At 30.9% G+C, this 16,156-nt stretch overlaps 2 long non-coding RNA genes across 2 annotated transcripts; one reads left to right on the forward strand and one right to left on the reverse strand.

Annotated features, from left to right (window-relative positions):
• Positions 1-3,850: 3,850 nt before the first annotated feature.
• LOC136214287 (uncharacterized) lies at positions 3,851-8,838 on the reverse strand. Its single transcript, XR_010681431.1, has 4 exons — positions 8,617-8,838; positions 7,447-7,497; positions 6,888-7,054; positions 3,851-4,002 (listed from the first exon to the last, which is right to left on the reverse strand). It is a non-coding gene; the product is annotated as an uncharacterized lncRNA (long non-coding RNA).
• Positions 8,839-11,257: 2,419 nt separating this feature from the next.
• Positions 11,258-14,477, forward strand: LOC136214394 (uncharacterized). Its single transcript, XR_010681533.1, has 3 exons — positions 11,258-11,719; positions 12,983-13,108; positions 14,184-14,477. It is a non-coding gene; the product is annotated as an uncharacterized lncRNA (long non-coding RNA).
• The last annotated feature ends 1,679 nt before the right edge of the window (positions 14,478-16,156 follow it).

The following is a 16,156-nucleotide window of genomic DNA, read 5'->3' on the forward strand; positions in this document are numbered from 1 at the left end:
TAGAGATAGAAGCTCTAGGAAACTGTGGTTATCTCAACAAGGTTACGTTGAGAAGGTGTTAGACAGATTCGCTATGAGCAATGCAAAGCCTGTAAGTACTCCATTAGCAAATCATTTCCAACTTTCTGAAGAACAGTGCCCTGAGACAGATGAGGAGATTGAAGATATGGCTAAGGTCCCTTATGCTAGTGCAGTTGGGTGCTTGATGTACGCTATGGTATGTACTCGTCCTGATTTAGCTCATGCTGTTAGTCAAGTTTGCAAGTACATGTCTAAACCAGGAAGGCGACATTGGGAGGCAGTCAAATGGATCTTCAGGTATTTGAGAGGTACTGTTGGGCATGGGTTACTATTTGGTGGTCAGCATGGTGATCCGTTGGTTGAAGGGTATGTGGATGCAGATTATGCCGGTGATCTGGATAATAGGAGGTCTACGATTGGGTATGTGTTTACTCTAGGTGGAGGACCTATTTGTTGGAGGTCAACTCTTCAGTTTACTATTGCATTATCGACGACTGAAGCAGAGTATATGGCATTAGCTGAAGCTGCAAAGGAAGCTCTATGGCTTACTGGTTTGGTGAAAGAATTGGGTGTTCAGCAAGGTGAAGTTCAATTGCATTGTGACAGTCAGAGTGCCATTTATTTGGCAAAGAACCAGGTGTATCACAGTAGAACCAAGCACATTGTTGTTAGGTATCATAAGATCAGAGAGTTGATTGCATCTGAGGAGATTTTGTTGCTGAAAGTTCATACTTCAGAGAATGCAGCTGATATGTTGACCAAATCAGTCACTTCTGACAAGTTCAAACATTGTTTGGACTTGTTGGATATTCGCAGTTGCTAAGATCGAGTGGTAGCCGGTCCACATGGCGTGTCTAGAGGATGCTTATCTTCTAAGGGGCAGGTTTATTCGCCAAGGTAGAGATTTGTTGTATATGGCTCATAATATCAAAGGGATTGTAATCGCATTATAAATACATGTAAAAACTGTATCTTTCAGTTACTCGATCAATAAGAAAACCGCTCATCGCTCCCGGAGACGTAGGCAATTCAAAACTTCCGAACTTCGTTAACAAATCCTTGTGTTCGATCTTTGCTTGTTTAATTTTCTGTATAATTTAGCTTGGTTTTCAACAGTTCATTATACATTTTTTCCCTAATGGGATAACCGAACTAAGTACACTGTTTTTTATTTGGTTTTTGTCGAGGTTTAAATTTAATTTAATCACATCTACTGCTACCTACCTCTTTCCTCACTGGGCATTCTCAATTTGATTGACTTGAATGTAACATGGAGCTTAAAGAAACTGTAATTAAAAAGAAATGGTAAAAACCATATTTCAAACTGTAATTATAAAGAAACTGTAAAAACCGTAATTTAAACTGTCAAAAATATAATTTTAAACTGACATTTAAAAGAATAAAATATTTTTAACCGAATTAGATATTTACTACTAACTAATTTGGCAAGAAATTAAAGAATTTAAAAATAAATAGTTAAGTGTTGAAGTTAAATTAAAATTTTATAGAACATAAGGGGACCAAAACTTTAATTTACCCAAAAAAACATTAAAAGAATATATATTATATAGAAACCGGCTAGCTTCCGGGTTCTAATTTTTTATATTAAACAAAAAATAAAAAATAAAAGAAAAAGAGAAACCGGAAGACTAGCTTCCGGTTTCTTTGCAAATTGAAACCGGAAGCTAGTCTTTGGGTTTCGAGCCCGATTAAACAAGTCCCACAGTGAGTAAAATGTTTAACCGGACTTATTTAGGCAAAATTCTCATTAAGAACTCTAAAATGGGGCAAAATACATAATCTAACCCCAAAAAATTTGCAAGAGTTACTTGTATATCAATCTTATTGAAAGGAAATAAAATTTAAAAAATGAACTTAAATTTTATTTTTTCAATTTTATAAAATTAAATAACATATAGATTATATTTAACATATATAGTTCATGAAATAAAATAGAAAAAAAAACATAAAATAGAAAAAAAAGTAAAAGAAAAAAAATGATAAAAAGAAGTTGATATTTTAAGGTTAACCTAAGGTTCCAACTTCAACTAATGTTTTTAGGTGTCAGATATTGAAATTTTAGAACGACAATAAAGAATTCCAAAACTAGATATTTGGAGGAATCTAGGGACTAATGGATATCAAACTTTTTCTTTCTGCAACAAAATTCTCAAAGTGCTAGTTTGTTTTCAATTTTTAGAACTGGTTTTGCCTTTTAAATTTAAAGAGAAGATAAAAAGTTTTTGGCAAAAATTCGAAACAATTGTCTTTTACAGAAAAATCAAATAATATCTAGTATCTATCAATAGCATCCAACACCAAACAGCAAACAGGTCCAAAGTCTTTGGACTCTGGATTCCAGCCCTATCAATTCTGGCTTAAACTAATATCATTAATGCTGATGTTGATCCTGAGAATATCGGTGTTGAATTAGGTGATTCATCCATTAGCTGAAATGATTAACAGTCTGATCATTAGCTGAAATGATTAACAGTCTGATCATTAGCTGAAATTGAGGATGAATTGCTTAATTCAACAGAGATATCTCAGGATCAATACCCTCTCAGAATCTCCTAAACTTCATCGGATCGGCTGCGTATAACCTTCTCCACTGTTTTTTGATTCAAGGTATGGTTTTATTGTTGTTCTCAAGGAAAATTTTAAGAGTAAACAAATAAGCCTGGTTCTGTATACATTGTGTTTGGTCATGTGCATACAGCCAACCAATATTACCTTTTAATGGTTATGTAGTGCCTTTGGTCATGTGTAGAAAATAAAGAATAAAAGAAAGAGAGGATGAAGTTTTCTTATCCAACATAACTATTTATACTAAATGAAAATTGTAACTATTCTTTTTTTTTTTGGTAGGATAAGAAATGAAAAAACAAAACAAAAAGCCACTCAGCCCGGATCAGTCTAGGAAAATTGACCCCCACCACATCCTCCAAGATCAAAGCAGAAATGAAGGTCGGAGGAGAAGAAAAGAAAGAGAGACCTAACATTCTAGAATGCCCTTCCACCGCAAGTCATAATTGTAACTAAAGTCATAATTGTTTGGATAGGGAGACCCAACATTCTAGAATGTATATATTTAAACTGCCCTAAAGTCATAATTGTAACTATTCTAAACATAGTAAAACTTAAAAACTCTTAATGACTAATTAAGAATGTAACTTAACTTGGCATAACTTCTCGTAAGTTCTCATAACTAAAGTAACTTAATAACTAATACTTAACAACGCTACCATACTGTTTGGATAGGGAGTCCATTTGAGAAAACAACTAGTTAGGTAGGGCCGGTGTCGGAGAAAGAGTCTCCACCTAAATTTTAGGTCGGAGAATATTATTGAGATTTCTTGTGGACAGCAAGTGGGTTCAAAATGTTAGATACGTTTGTGGAAGGTTAATCTCCAAGGAATGAAATATTCACTACAAGAAAATATCTGTTTACTGACGGAAAATTCCGTCAGTAAACAACAAAATTCCGTCAGTAAACTGATTTATTGACGGAACTCTGACGGAATGGAAAACGTCAATAAACACACGTCAGTAAATCATTCTGACGGAATATTGACGGAATGATGTGCTGACGGAACATTGACGGAAAAATTCCGTCAAGAAATTCTAACGTTTTATTTGACGTTGGAACCGTCAAAATTGTTGCTGTTTAAAATAACGGAAGCATTTTCGTCAGGATACTTATTCTGACGGAAGTTTCCGTCGTAAATTTAAAATCAATTTTTTTTAAAATAATGAATAATATATATTGATTTATAATTCATAAATTAAAAAATAAATATTATTTGTTATTAACATTTGGATTGAAGGGAGCTAATTATATATACCGAGACTAATTACAAAAAAAATTTGTCCCCAAAAATAAAAATAAAATTGTCCCAGAAAAAGGATAACCAACACACGAATATGGTGACCATTGATAAATGTTGCAGGTCAACATTACCTATCAACAAAGATTAATACCTGCAAAACAAACATGGATAAGTAACTTTTTCAGTAACCATAGTTTTTATTGCAATAAAAGTAATGGAAGGAAAGACATAAGCCAAGTAGACATTTTCTCAAAGTTAATATATTAAATAAAAAGTTCATATATTACTGCAATTGGAGTATGACGTAATGAAGTAAATTTATTATTTTACATGATTTTTACAATTTTAGTCATGAGTACCACAAAATGGGCTTGTATAGTCTGTTAAGCTGGATTGGGCTTAACAGACTAAATTAGTGTAGCATCTAAAATGATACTTTGGGCTTACAGACTATATTAGTTTGCAGGGAGGGAGAATGTGCCAAAATATCCTAATGTTTACAGCTAGAAGCAATTTTACCTCTAACATCTAAAATGATGCAATTTACTTCAAACATTGACAATCAATAGCAATTTTACCTCTAACATTAACAAGGTGGATCAATTTGAAAAATAATTCATTAAATTGTCTTATCGGTCATAAATCTTGTCATCTACACTTCAAATGTCCGTCATTTTACCACTCATTAGTAACATATCACAAACATATGATTAAAAATATATTGTATTTTGCACGAGTTGGATAAAAAAATTCAAATATTTTATCGAATTTAAAAATATTAATTCTTCGATTTTATGATTACATCATAAAAAATATATAAAAAAAATTAGAATAAATAAATATGCAATTAGTGCAGAATAATAAATAAAATATCTACATTTTATAATAATATCTAAAATTGATCTAACTTGTTAGCGTTGTCAACTATAGAGGTAAACGATAGGGGTAAATGAGATTATTAATAGAAGAAATGCACTCAATTGTTTTGAAACTAAATTTATACTTAATTGCGTTTAAAAAAAATTCTTGAATGTTTAGAGTTTCTATGGTTGAAAATTGGCAAATGTACCGAATTGAATATTATTAATAAGTTAAAGGATTGATTTAAATTTTCAGGAAATTGTTGTTACTTGGTTCTATTTGTATAATTTTATTATCATATTTTTGGTATTTTTATGAGATAAAGTGTGAAAATACTCCTAACATTAATAATGATGAGTAATTTTATCCCTAATATTTAATATGGTGTCATTTTATTTTTAATATTGGTAACAAAAAGCAAATTTACTCATAACTTTAGCAAGTTAAATCAATTTCAGACATTTAAAAAAATTATACGTTTTGTTATTTAATAATAGAATGGAAGATTAATAATTTTGAATTCCACGAAATATTTGGAACTTTTTTGTCCAATTTATACAAAACACAATATAAGTTTCTAAGTTTTTTTTATTTTTTTTCACATCTATTCATATAGTTATGATTACTACTAATGAGTCATAAAATGAAGCAAATGTGAAGTGTATAACACGATTTATGATTGAAAAAATAGTTTGATGAATTATTTTTTAAATTGACATTATTTGCCAATGTTAGGAGTAAATTTTCGCTGTAGTGCCAAAATTAAAGGTAAAATTACCTCAGTTTAGATAATAATAGTAAAATTGCATCAATATTATAGGAATTTTTACACCTCATCGTCGTACTTATTTACTTAATGGTTTGAGATTTTTGTATACACTAAAAATAGAATTTAAAACCTAACTTAACTTATTAAAAGCTATACTTCAATCAACACCTCAAAATAACTGTTAACAGTTTCATAATAAAAAAATCCAAAAATTAATGATATTTTAAATAACTTTAATTCTTGAAAATTTTCATTTTGAGATCATTTAGCTGTTGTTAGGAGAGAGAAAGTGGATATTTAAAGAGGGAAATCTCCGAAAATTGTGGTTTTGGAAAATAAAAAACATTGTTTCAAGATAAATGTCGTTTTTAACAACTTTAATTCTTGAATATTTTCATGTTGAGGTCGTTAAGGGTCATTTTAAGGAGTTAGTTAGAGTTTAGTTGTCATAGATGTAACAAAGTATAAAATTCAATGATCATATCGTAAAAATTAGTAAAGTTCAATGGTCATAGGTGTAATTTACCAAAGCTTTTACCACTCAACTTAATTGGTTATAATTTTATTATCTTATTTAACTTTAAACTGGGCAACATTTCTCATATGCAAAAGTTCATCTTCATCTTATTGGTCAAATTAATTACTCCACAGTCCATTTAATGGGGTAAATTACACCCATGGCCACTGAACTTTATTCATTTTAACATTGTAGCCACTGAACTTTAATTCTTAACGGTATAGTCACTGAACTTTATTCTTTTTAACACCGGTCGCCTTTGAACTTTAACTAATTCCTCAAAATGACCGGTAACGACCTCAAAATGAAAATATTCAAGAATTAAAGTTGTTCAGAACGACATTTACTATAAAACCATATTTTTTATTTTCCAAAATCACATTTTTTGAGCTTTCTCTCTACAAATTCACTCTCTCTCCTAACAAAAAAAAAACACCTAAATGATGTCAAAACAAAAAATTTCAAGAATTAGAGTTTCTTAGAATATCATTAACTCTTCGAATTTTTTATTTTGAGACCGTCAACGGTCGTTTTGAGACGTTAAGTGACCACCGGTGTTAAAAGTGTAATGTTCAATGGACATACTATTAAGAATTGAAGTTCAATGACGACAATGTTAAATGGGTAAAATTTGTGGCCATATGTGTAATTTACCCCCATTTAATGACATACTAAAATATTTTTAAAGATCTTGAATTTATTTTTCATTTGTCCTTTTTGGTCTTTTTATTACCTGTTTAGTTGAATTATTCATGTTTGATATTGTTATTAACTATTTGTTTCTAAAAAAAATAAACAATATTTAATTTTAAAAAAAAGTACATAATTAAAAAAAAATTGCAATCTTGGAGAAATGAGGAGATTTTTGGAGGAGAAACGGTTGTTTTACCTAGTGTTTTTTATTTCTTTTCCAAAAAGATTTGCACCTTGGTTGATAGCTTCGTTGAGGATCCCTTGGCTAGGGCTATTCAGAGGAAAGAGGTCCATCTCTTAGGCTGGTGTAACCCTAGTGAAGGTGTGCTTGCAAGGGTGATCTGGGATACTTCTCCAATATATCTAAATATCATTTAACATAAAAAACACTAAGATAACAATAATGAGAAATCTTTTGATTATATAACCAAAAATTCAAATGAAATGTTAAACCAAAGAAACGTATAAACGAACAGATTGGGAGTCCCAAGGGAAAAATTAAGTTCCTCAGAGTTGAGATCCTGTATGCTCTAGGCATAGCATACTAAATTCTTATGCACTATAGGGAAATTGGAATCAATGGTCAAAGGTAATCGGAATTGAAATAACTATAAAAGATTTCAATTAACATGGCATCATCCTATATTGAAAAGCCAAGCACTAGACAAGCAGAGCTTCATAAAACATAGTATTAAATACATGGCAAACAGATTAGATTTTTTAAATACCGACAATAGAATTAAAATAAGTCTTACTTGATGCAATATGAGATCCATTAGAATTAGACATAGCCGCATCAATCGCACCTGTTGCATAAACAGCTTGTTGAATTCCAAAAAAGGCAATTGTATACCATGCCTATAAGAAAAGACAAGCTTCCAAAATCACAAGGAAAAATGAGACGGAAGTAAGAGGTCATAAACATTAAAGACAATATAAGGAATACCAATCCAAGGCGGATAAATATTTATAAACTGAAAAGTATTGAACTTTCAGTTTGATGAAAGAAAAACCTAAGAATTCAGTAAAAAAAGAATTCATTCATAAGTTACAGCTCAAGAATAACTCTTGGAATAGCATATACCATTCTGATAAAGAGACTTATTGAATAGGCTTATCCATGAACTTCCACATCATCCTACTACAGCTTTCAGTGCTAAAATCCAATTAATTCATGCAAAAAAAGAAAAACTAAAGCTCATCCTTAGTCTTTCATGAAACTGATTAATAATTCTGAGTCATGGAGTTCTATGCTCATGTTTGAAGTCTATCTCCTAGTCACTAAGATAATGTGTGTTTCTTTAAGGGCACATTTTAAGAGGAACATACAAGACAATTAGAACATACAAGACAATTAGAACTACTCAAAATTAAGAAACATATGAAAATAAGAAGAATTTCTGAAGAATTGACTAGCAGAGGCCACGAATTGACTATCAGAAGCCAAGAAGAAAATTGAAGAAATAAATACCACTGCTATCAAAAAAGAAAACACTGTTATAAAATCAGAAGTATATTAGAAGTAGCACTAGCACAGGCTTATAAAATCAAAGAACAAATAAATCCAAACTTCTAAGAACTAGTTGATATCAAATTACTCGTATTCACTTCTTACAAAATAAATGATAAACATCCATAGTCTCATATTTCATTTCATCTGAACTACAGACATACATAAATTCTAAAATCTGGCACTTAATTAAGTCTTCGCTAGCTAAGGGTCATTCTGTTATATTGCAATAAGAAATTAGGGGTTTATGAAATAACCCAAGAAATCATTGCATCCTCTAATCTCTTCAAAGTAGCCATAAGCATTTCAAGTTCTGATTCTCTACATACAAAAATTTGAAATTCTAAAATTGCTAATATTGTTCATCATTGAATAATTTATTCCAGAAGCATGTTAACGGGTAAACCAGACAAACCTCACAAGGAGATAACATCAGAACTTGCAACAACCTCTGGAATGCAACTATCGCGCTGCGCCGCCGGAAGAAGAACAATCTTTGTGGGGATCGCCTTTCACTGTCGTACAGGAAATCGCGATTTTCGTTTGAAAGGAGAAGTCACTGCCGAGTATAGGTGAACGGCGGCCATGGGAACAAACCTTAGGGTTCGGACTGGATAGCAAAGGGAGAGGCAAAAGAAAGACGCACAAATGGGTTAAGAAAACCCTAGAACTTAAGAATATATAGTCGTCTAGTCAATAGGATGATCAACGGTTGAGAATCCATGAAGATCGCGCAAAATTAGTTTATTAAAATTAAAAGAAAATATTTTACCAGTGAACATTTTTAGCGTAATTGTGTGACATGTGCTATTGCTTCATTAGGTGTAGACTTCGATCCCCACAATTCCCTATTTATTTTTCTACTCATTCTTTTTTTTTTTTGGTATCCAATTTTATTATCAAATATTATATCTCATTAAAATGTAATTCATCTTTTTATAATTTTAGAAACCTCATTTCTATCTACCCATTTTTTTCCTTTTTTTCTGTCCAATTTAAATTTTCAATATTAAATCTAATTAAGATGTTAACTATTTTTTTGTTTAATTGTCTTTTAATATCAAAATGATTCCAGCAAACCTCATTTCATTTTCTACCATTTTTATTTCTTATTTTTTTTTGTTTTATATCCCATTTTATTTTTCAATATTAAATCTTATTAAAATGTCAATTTTCTTTTTTTTTTTTTATAAAGAGTTCAATTTAACAAACCTCATTTTGTTTTTTTACCCATTTTATTTCTTTTTTTACTATCCAATTTTTTCAATATTAAATTTATTAGTTTATTACTTTTAAGTTATAAAACAGTTAAAGGGTAATTTTTTTCATTTTAAAATTATATATATATATATATATATATATAAGTAGAGGTATTTTCATTTATATATCCATAACCAAAATAAAAATAAATATTTAAGTACAAAATTATGATTTTGGCTTTAATATTTTGAAAATGTGTTCATTTTTACAAATTAATGGTTTGGACGGAATTCCGTCAAAAATTCCGTCAAAATCCACTAATCGTTTGACGGAAAATATTTTCCGTCAATAATTTCTATCAAAAAGAATGGAGGGAATGTTCCCGCCTTATTATTTGACGGAATATTCATTCCGTCAACAAAATCCGTCAAAACTACTGACGGAATACATTTTGACGAAATTCCGTAAAAACTTTCTGACGGATTTCATTCCGTCAAAATATTCCGTCAGTAAACAAGTATTTTCTAGTAGTGATTAAGCACCCCGAAGCATTTCTAAATACATTTAGGCTATTAATAACTCTTTTAACCTTTTAAATTCATTTTGAATGCTTTCTTTGCTTGGAAAACCTCACGTTTTTGCATTATATTGCACATTTATACACAACAAATGAACAACAAAATTATTATGATCACAAAAGCAATAAAATAGTTACAAATTAAATACAATCCGAACTTTCTTGGGTGTTCAATCCGCATCAAAATAATATTCTCCCATATGTATATGACTTCAAATCAAAGGTTAGAAACAAATAAAATAGTTATAAAATTAATTATGGTGTAAAAATGGATAAGAGACTAAATTGAATAAACATAAAAGTTTATTCAGGGACCGGATTAAAAGAGATAGGAAAAATTCAAATTAAGGACTAAAGTGAATAAAATATAAACTTTTAAAATAAGGATTAAAATGAATAAAATGAAAAATTTCAAACCAGAAACTAAAATGAATAAAATAAAAAATAAGAAAAATTAAAGATTAAAGTTAATAGAATGGACGTCTATGAAAGCAAGGATTAAGTGATTAATGATAAAGTTGTTAGGTTAGGGATTAAAATTAATAAAAATAAAGTTTTTAAACTCTATGATTAAAATGAAGAAAAATCATAAACTTCTAGGTTGGGGATTAAAATCAATAAAAATAAATGTTATTAAATTAGAGATTAAAATGAATATAAAGTGAAGTTTTTAACTCAGGGATTAAAATTCTTTAAAAAAAATTGGGATTAAAATGAAAAAAATCAAGTTATTACATTAGCGACTAAAATAAATAAAAAGAAAAAGAAAATTTAACGATATCTAGAATACCAATTTAAAATATGAATAAATCCGAGAGTCAACCGAATATCGATGTCTCAATTGTTCGGTAAAAATATATATGAATTAGATACAATCCGGACTTGCTCGGTGTTCAATCTGCACCAAAATAATATTCTCCTATATGTATATCACTTCAAATCAAAAGTTAGAAACAAATAAAATAGTTATAAAATTAATTATGGTGTAAAAATTGACAAAGAACTAACACTACAAGAAAAGAAGGAGATAATGACTGATTTTAAGGACTAAATAGAAATTAGTCATTAATTAAAGACTAAAATTAGCCATTAACAATATAATTGGTGAGTAAACCATAAAGAGACATGGGCCCAACTTTAACACTTCGGCTAGCTACTAAATGGAATGGTTAAAGACCACCATTTATGTCCTTAAATTTATTCTATTAATTAAAATTAAAAAAAATATCTTTATTATATTTTAACTCTTTTTAACTCTTCCTCTCTCTCTAAACAAAAAACCTGGATCCCTTTTTTTCTTATTCCTCCTCGACTCTTCCTCCCTTTGCTCTAACCCTAATCCTCCGATGACATTTCCAGGAGTAAATCCCCTTCGTCTTTTTTCTTCTACAGCTTTGAATCTGAAGCTTCATCCAGATCTGAAGCCCGACCGTCCAACTCGCAATACGAGTCTCACTCGATTTAAGAGTACAGACTTCCGTTGGAAGGAGGAGGCAGAGCCGAAGCGGCCATGTTTTGTAAAATGGAAGATAGATGATAACGGGAGAAATGTTTGAAGTCGAACAGGATCAGGAGGAGCTGGAGGAAAGCTGAAGGGTGGTGGTACCCGTAAAGTAATCCTAAAATCTATAGAGGTTTGTCTGCTAGGCAGCTTGCTAATAGCTTGTGGCGGTTGAAGCTTCCAGAGACGGTGGCTGATGGCATAGCAGAGAGGTGGATGGGAGATAGGTTAGGGTTTCAGGTGATTTTTCAAATTTGTGTTGTCCAGGGGTTTCTCTTCTTACTGTTTTGCTAAAGATCTATGGGATTTTGGTTATTAGTTAACACAGTAGAAAAATGTTTGAGCTTTCTTAGTTGTGGATGATTATTTGATTTCATTTTAGATTGAATGCGATCCAGTAGGGGTTAGAATACTGCAATTTCCTAATACGGCTCTTAAAGAAAATTTTGATATCTCTCAGTTATAAACCCACTATAATTAATACCTTTCCTTAATAAGTAATTTATTTGCACATGATGCTTATAATTGAAGTTCTACTTATCCCAGTTATCATTTTTTACTTTTTCGTTGACATTAGAAGGCATTATATTTGCTCTTTACTTGTAGATTAATATTTATTAATTATGGACACTAGATGTGTAGGCTATGGTTCTTGATAGTCCTTTTGATCACTACTCCTGGGAATTTTTCCAGCGGTTGTTTTATGTGAGAGACTAGAAATTTGCATGTCTTAGGGACTTGGTAGTTATTTTTAGCTACATATGAACCATTCATAATTGCTTTGTAGTTATTTTTAGCTTTCATTTCCAAGAGGGTACTTGGTAGTTTTATTGTTCTACATTTTGGAATTTCCATTCCCACTTCCAAAAGATGTGCAGTTCATGCCTCATAAACATGTAGTCAAACTCTTTCCTGATTGTTTTAACTGACATGTCTTCTGCTATTAAGAGCATTACATAGAGAACAGATAAACTTTTACATTTATGCTATGCTTTTGTTCTTGCTCCTTTCATTCAGTCTTCTCATGTGAAGTTTTCCATTGGATTTTCTTTAAGTTACAAGTGTTTCCCATATGCACAGTAATTTTTAGATTTATGCTATGCTTTTGTTCTTGCTGCTTTCATATTTTGCAGTCTTCTCATGAAGTTTTTCATTGGATTTTCTTTAAGATACAAGTGTCTCCTATATGCACTATCTCAGATTAAATTTTTCAAATACCATAACTGGAATTTGTATGTTTTAGAAGGCGCTGCCTAGAGCTCGTTGAATTGGTTAATAGGGATGGGAAGTGGACAACATGGGTTCTGCTCATGGTTGTTCCTTCTAGAAAGAAATATGTATTTTCAACTTATTTAAATAATATTACGAAATGGATTTTATTTTCTATTCCTCCATGTTGTGGCATTTCACACCTAAGAGTATCAATCACCAAAATTGTCTCTGGGGATTTATGCTACATATATTTTGATATGTCTCTTGACCTACTATGCATATTTGATGCAGCCATTGCCTTATGTTCCAACCATAACAAGCTACACCCAGCTTTGGTGGGTTCCTAATGATGTTGTGGCCCCTCAAAAAGACGGGATAGAAGCTGTTCATTTGGCATTTGGACGAACTCTATGCAAGGTAAAAATATTATGCCCATACCAAGTTGACTTTATTCTGTAGATTGTGAAGTCTTAGTTGCCAGGATTCAATCTGGATCCTCTTCTCCAAAAAAAGTGCTAATGCTCAGTGAAGTCCTGTTTTAAGATTTGGAAAAATCCCTTAAATAGATGTCCTCATTTTTCACTGCTAGAATTGTCAGATCTTTTTATTTAATATGTTGGAACTATGATTTATATTGAACTATTTCTTTGTGCATAAACACATGTAAATGACAATTAAATTCGTTACATTATTCAATATGGTTACTGATACCAATTTGAATGGTTTTGGGCGTTTTGACCCATGCACTTGCTGAATTGATTACAATTTTCACAAGTAACAGATTACATGTTAGAATTTATCATAATTCATTCATGCTGAATTCTGTTTTATATCTTTTTCGTAAGGCTTGTAAAAGCCAAACTATTACTATATACCGCTTGGTATATATTCCTTATTTTTCCACCAAGCTTTTATCAATCAACAACTTTATTGTGCAAGTTAAATAAGCCTTGCTTCTGCCTAATCTATAATCTTCATTCTATGTACATGTTCATATTTACCTCTATTGCATGCTCTCAAAGATTATAAGGTTGGATTTTTAGAAAATTTGAATGCTAACTGAAGTAGCTGTTATATGAAGTGGTGTCGCAAGTTTTTGCATCCATTTTCATGTATTTTTCTACTGTTTATTTAACTCGGTGAGGTGGTTAACTTATTAGGTTTGTTACTTCATTTTTTAGATTAGCTTGATAATTTTCAGCTTGTTTAAGATAGAATAGCACTTGACATATCTACCTTTAGTAATTATGCATTTTACATTTTTCTCCAATAGGCACTTGTATGTCCAATTTCATAGCCTGTTTATATATGTTCTTTATTCTCAATTTTTTTGGTGGTTACATACACATGAGAATGATGGAGTTTCTTTTGTTAATGACCACTCCAGGATATACAAGTGAAATTAATTACAATTAATGTTTTTGTTGTTATATACACTTGCTTTTTAATTTGATGCATTAACTAATTTAATTTGTTCTTCGTATAAATGTAGGCAGAATTTGAGGACCTTACACAAAGTAACCGATGACCTGGGAGAGTTGCACAAGCTCTTGATGAGATTCAAGTATAAAGGCGGCTGGAGGGCTTACTAGGGGAGGAGGATTTTTGGGCTTGGTACAGCAGCTGTGCAGTTTTATAGTGATCACCCACCTACATAGCTTTTTAAGGTTTATTTAAGCCAGGCATTGACATTAGTATATTTATGTAGTCAGATTGTACGTTTTTTTGGGTAGTTCAATCTACTAAGCATTTATAGTTAATGTTATTTGGTTAACTGATTTGTACTTTGCTATATATTTAATTTTAGTTTAATATATTACAAATGTGTATATATAATTTTGATCTTGGAAGAAATATGAAATGCAAAAACAATCCGCCAAAATTATTCTATTTTGGACGTAAATTCCATAGTATTAGTTTTTTATCTGTCGGTATTCAGTTACTTTTGCCAAAATTTGCCGACGGAAGATTAATCGGTATCAGTTTGTTTCGTCGGTGAAGAAGGTCGGTTAATTGTCTTGGGATGATGGTTAAGGACTACGCAATCAGTCATAAAGATTGGTCGTTAAGTTAGCTACGTGGATTTATGACTGAAAATATTGGTCGTAAATTTATGACCAAATTCGGAAATTGGTCAGCAAACTGTTACCAACCAGCATAGTTACTGACTGAATTCGATTCAGTCAGTAACTCGTGAAATTTGGCAGTAAACATGGTTAGTGACAGATTTTTTGACCGATTATTCAGTCAGTAACTAGTGATTTTCTTGTAGTGTAAATTGAATAAACATAAAAGTTTATTTAGTGACCGGATTGAAAGAGATATAAAAAAAATCAAATTAAGGACTAAAGTGAATAAAATATAAAGTTCTAAAATGAGGATTAAAATGAATAAAAATGGAAAATTTCAAATCAAGAACTACAATGAGGATTAAAATGAGGATTAAATTTAATAAAAATGGAAAATTTCAAATTAAGAACTACAATGAATAAAATAAAAAATATCAAATTAAGGATTAAAGATTAATAAAATCAACGTCTGTTAAAGCAAGGATTAAGTGAATAGATAAAGTTCGTAGGTTAGGGATTAAAATGAATAAAAATAAAATTTATTAACTCTATGATTTAAGTGAAGAAAAATAATAAAGTTCTTAGGATTTTTTATAACTATCGGTATCCAAACGACCGTTAGATGAAGTTTATCTCTAATTGGTTCGTTTATTCCAAATCGTTGTTATAAATAAAATGAACGGATAGAATTAATAATTTTAACTTGTAATGTTATTAATATTAGATTTGAATATAAAAATTTATCAAAGTGTTAATTTCATTAATTTTCGGTGTAATTTTCTTGAAGATGTGTATAGGGCTACTATTTATAGGGCTAATTATGACTTTAGGGTTAAAGTTGAAAAAAGCATAGAAAGTTGGGGATAAAAAGGACATATTGAGCTTAAAATTTGCTCAATCCTAAAATACAAATTTGCGCATCTTACGTGTGTCAAAACATTGTAGGCGTGTTGTGCAAACACGTGTCAAAATACCACACTCTGACTTATATAATATGCACGTGCGAGATCGAAGCCTAACTGCATCCAACACGACACATGTTCCTCCCCCATCCAAATCCCCTTATCAGTAGATGTTTTCCTTGAAAATGCCTTTTCTGACCTTTGATTTCAACGGTTCTTATTTCGTTAGATTCATTTCGACACGATGTACTTTTTTAATTTTCACCACCTGTAGTTAAAAATGATCATATCTAAGGTTATTGTCCAATTTCTTTTGAGAGTTCACCCGAAACTTAGTCACAACTTCTTCGTTAGACCTTCAAATCGAGTCCATAAAATTGCGTTATAACACTCTCCGAGGACACGAATTAATGAGGTTGTCCGGACTCGAACCCTCGACGGTTTGGTCCTAGAGGCTCTAACACCATGTCAGCACCAACATTAGGTGATTAATT

This window comes from Euphorbia lathyris, chromosome 1, assembly GCF_963576675.1.
Source record: "Euphorbia lathyris chromosome 1, ddEupLath1.1, whole genome shotgun sequence".
Lineage (NCBI taxonomy): Eukaryota > Viridiplantae > Streptophyta > Magnoliopsida > Malpighiales > Euphorbiaceae > Euphorbia > Euphorbia lathyris.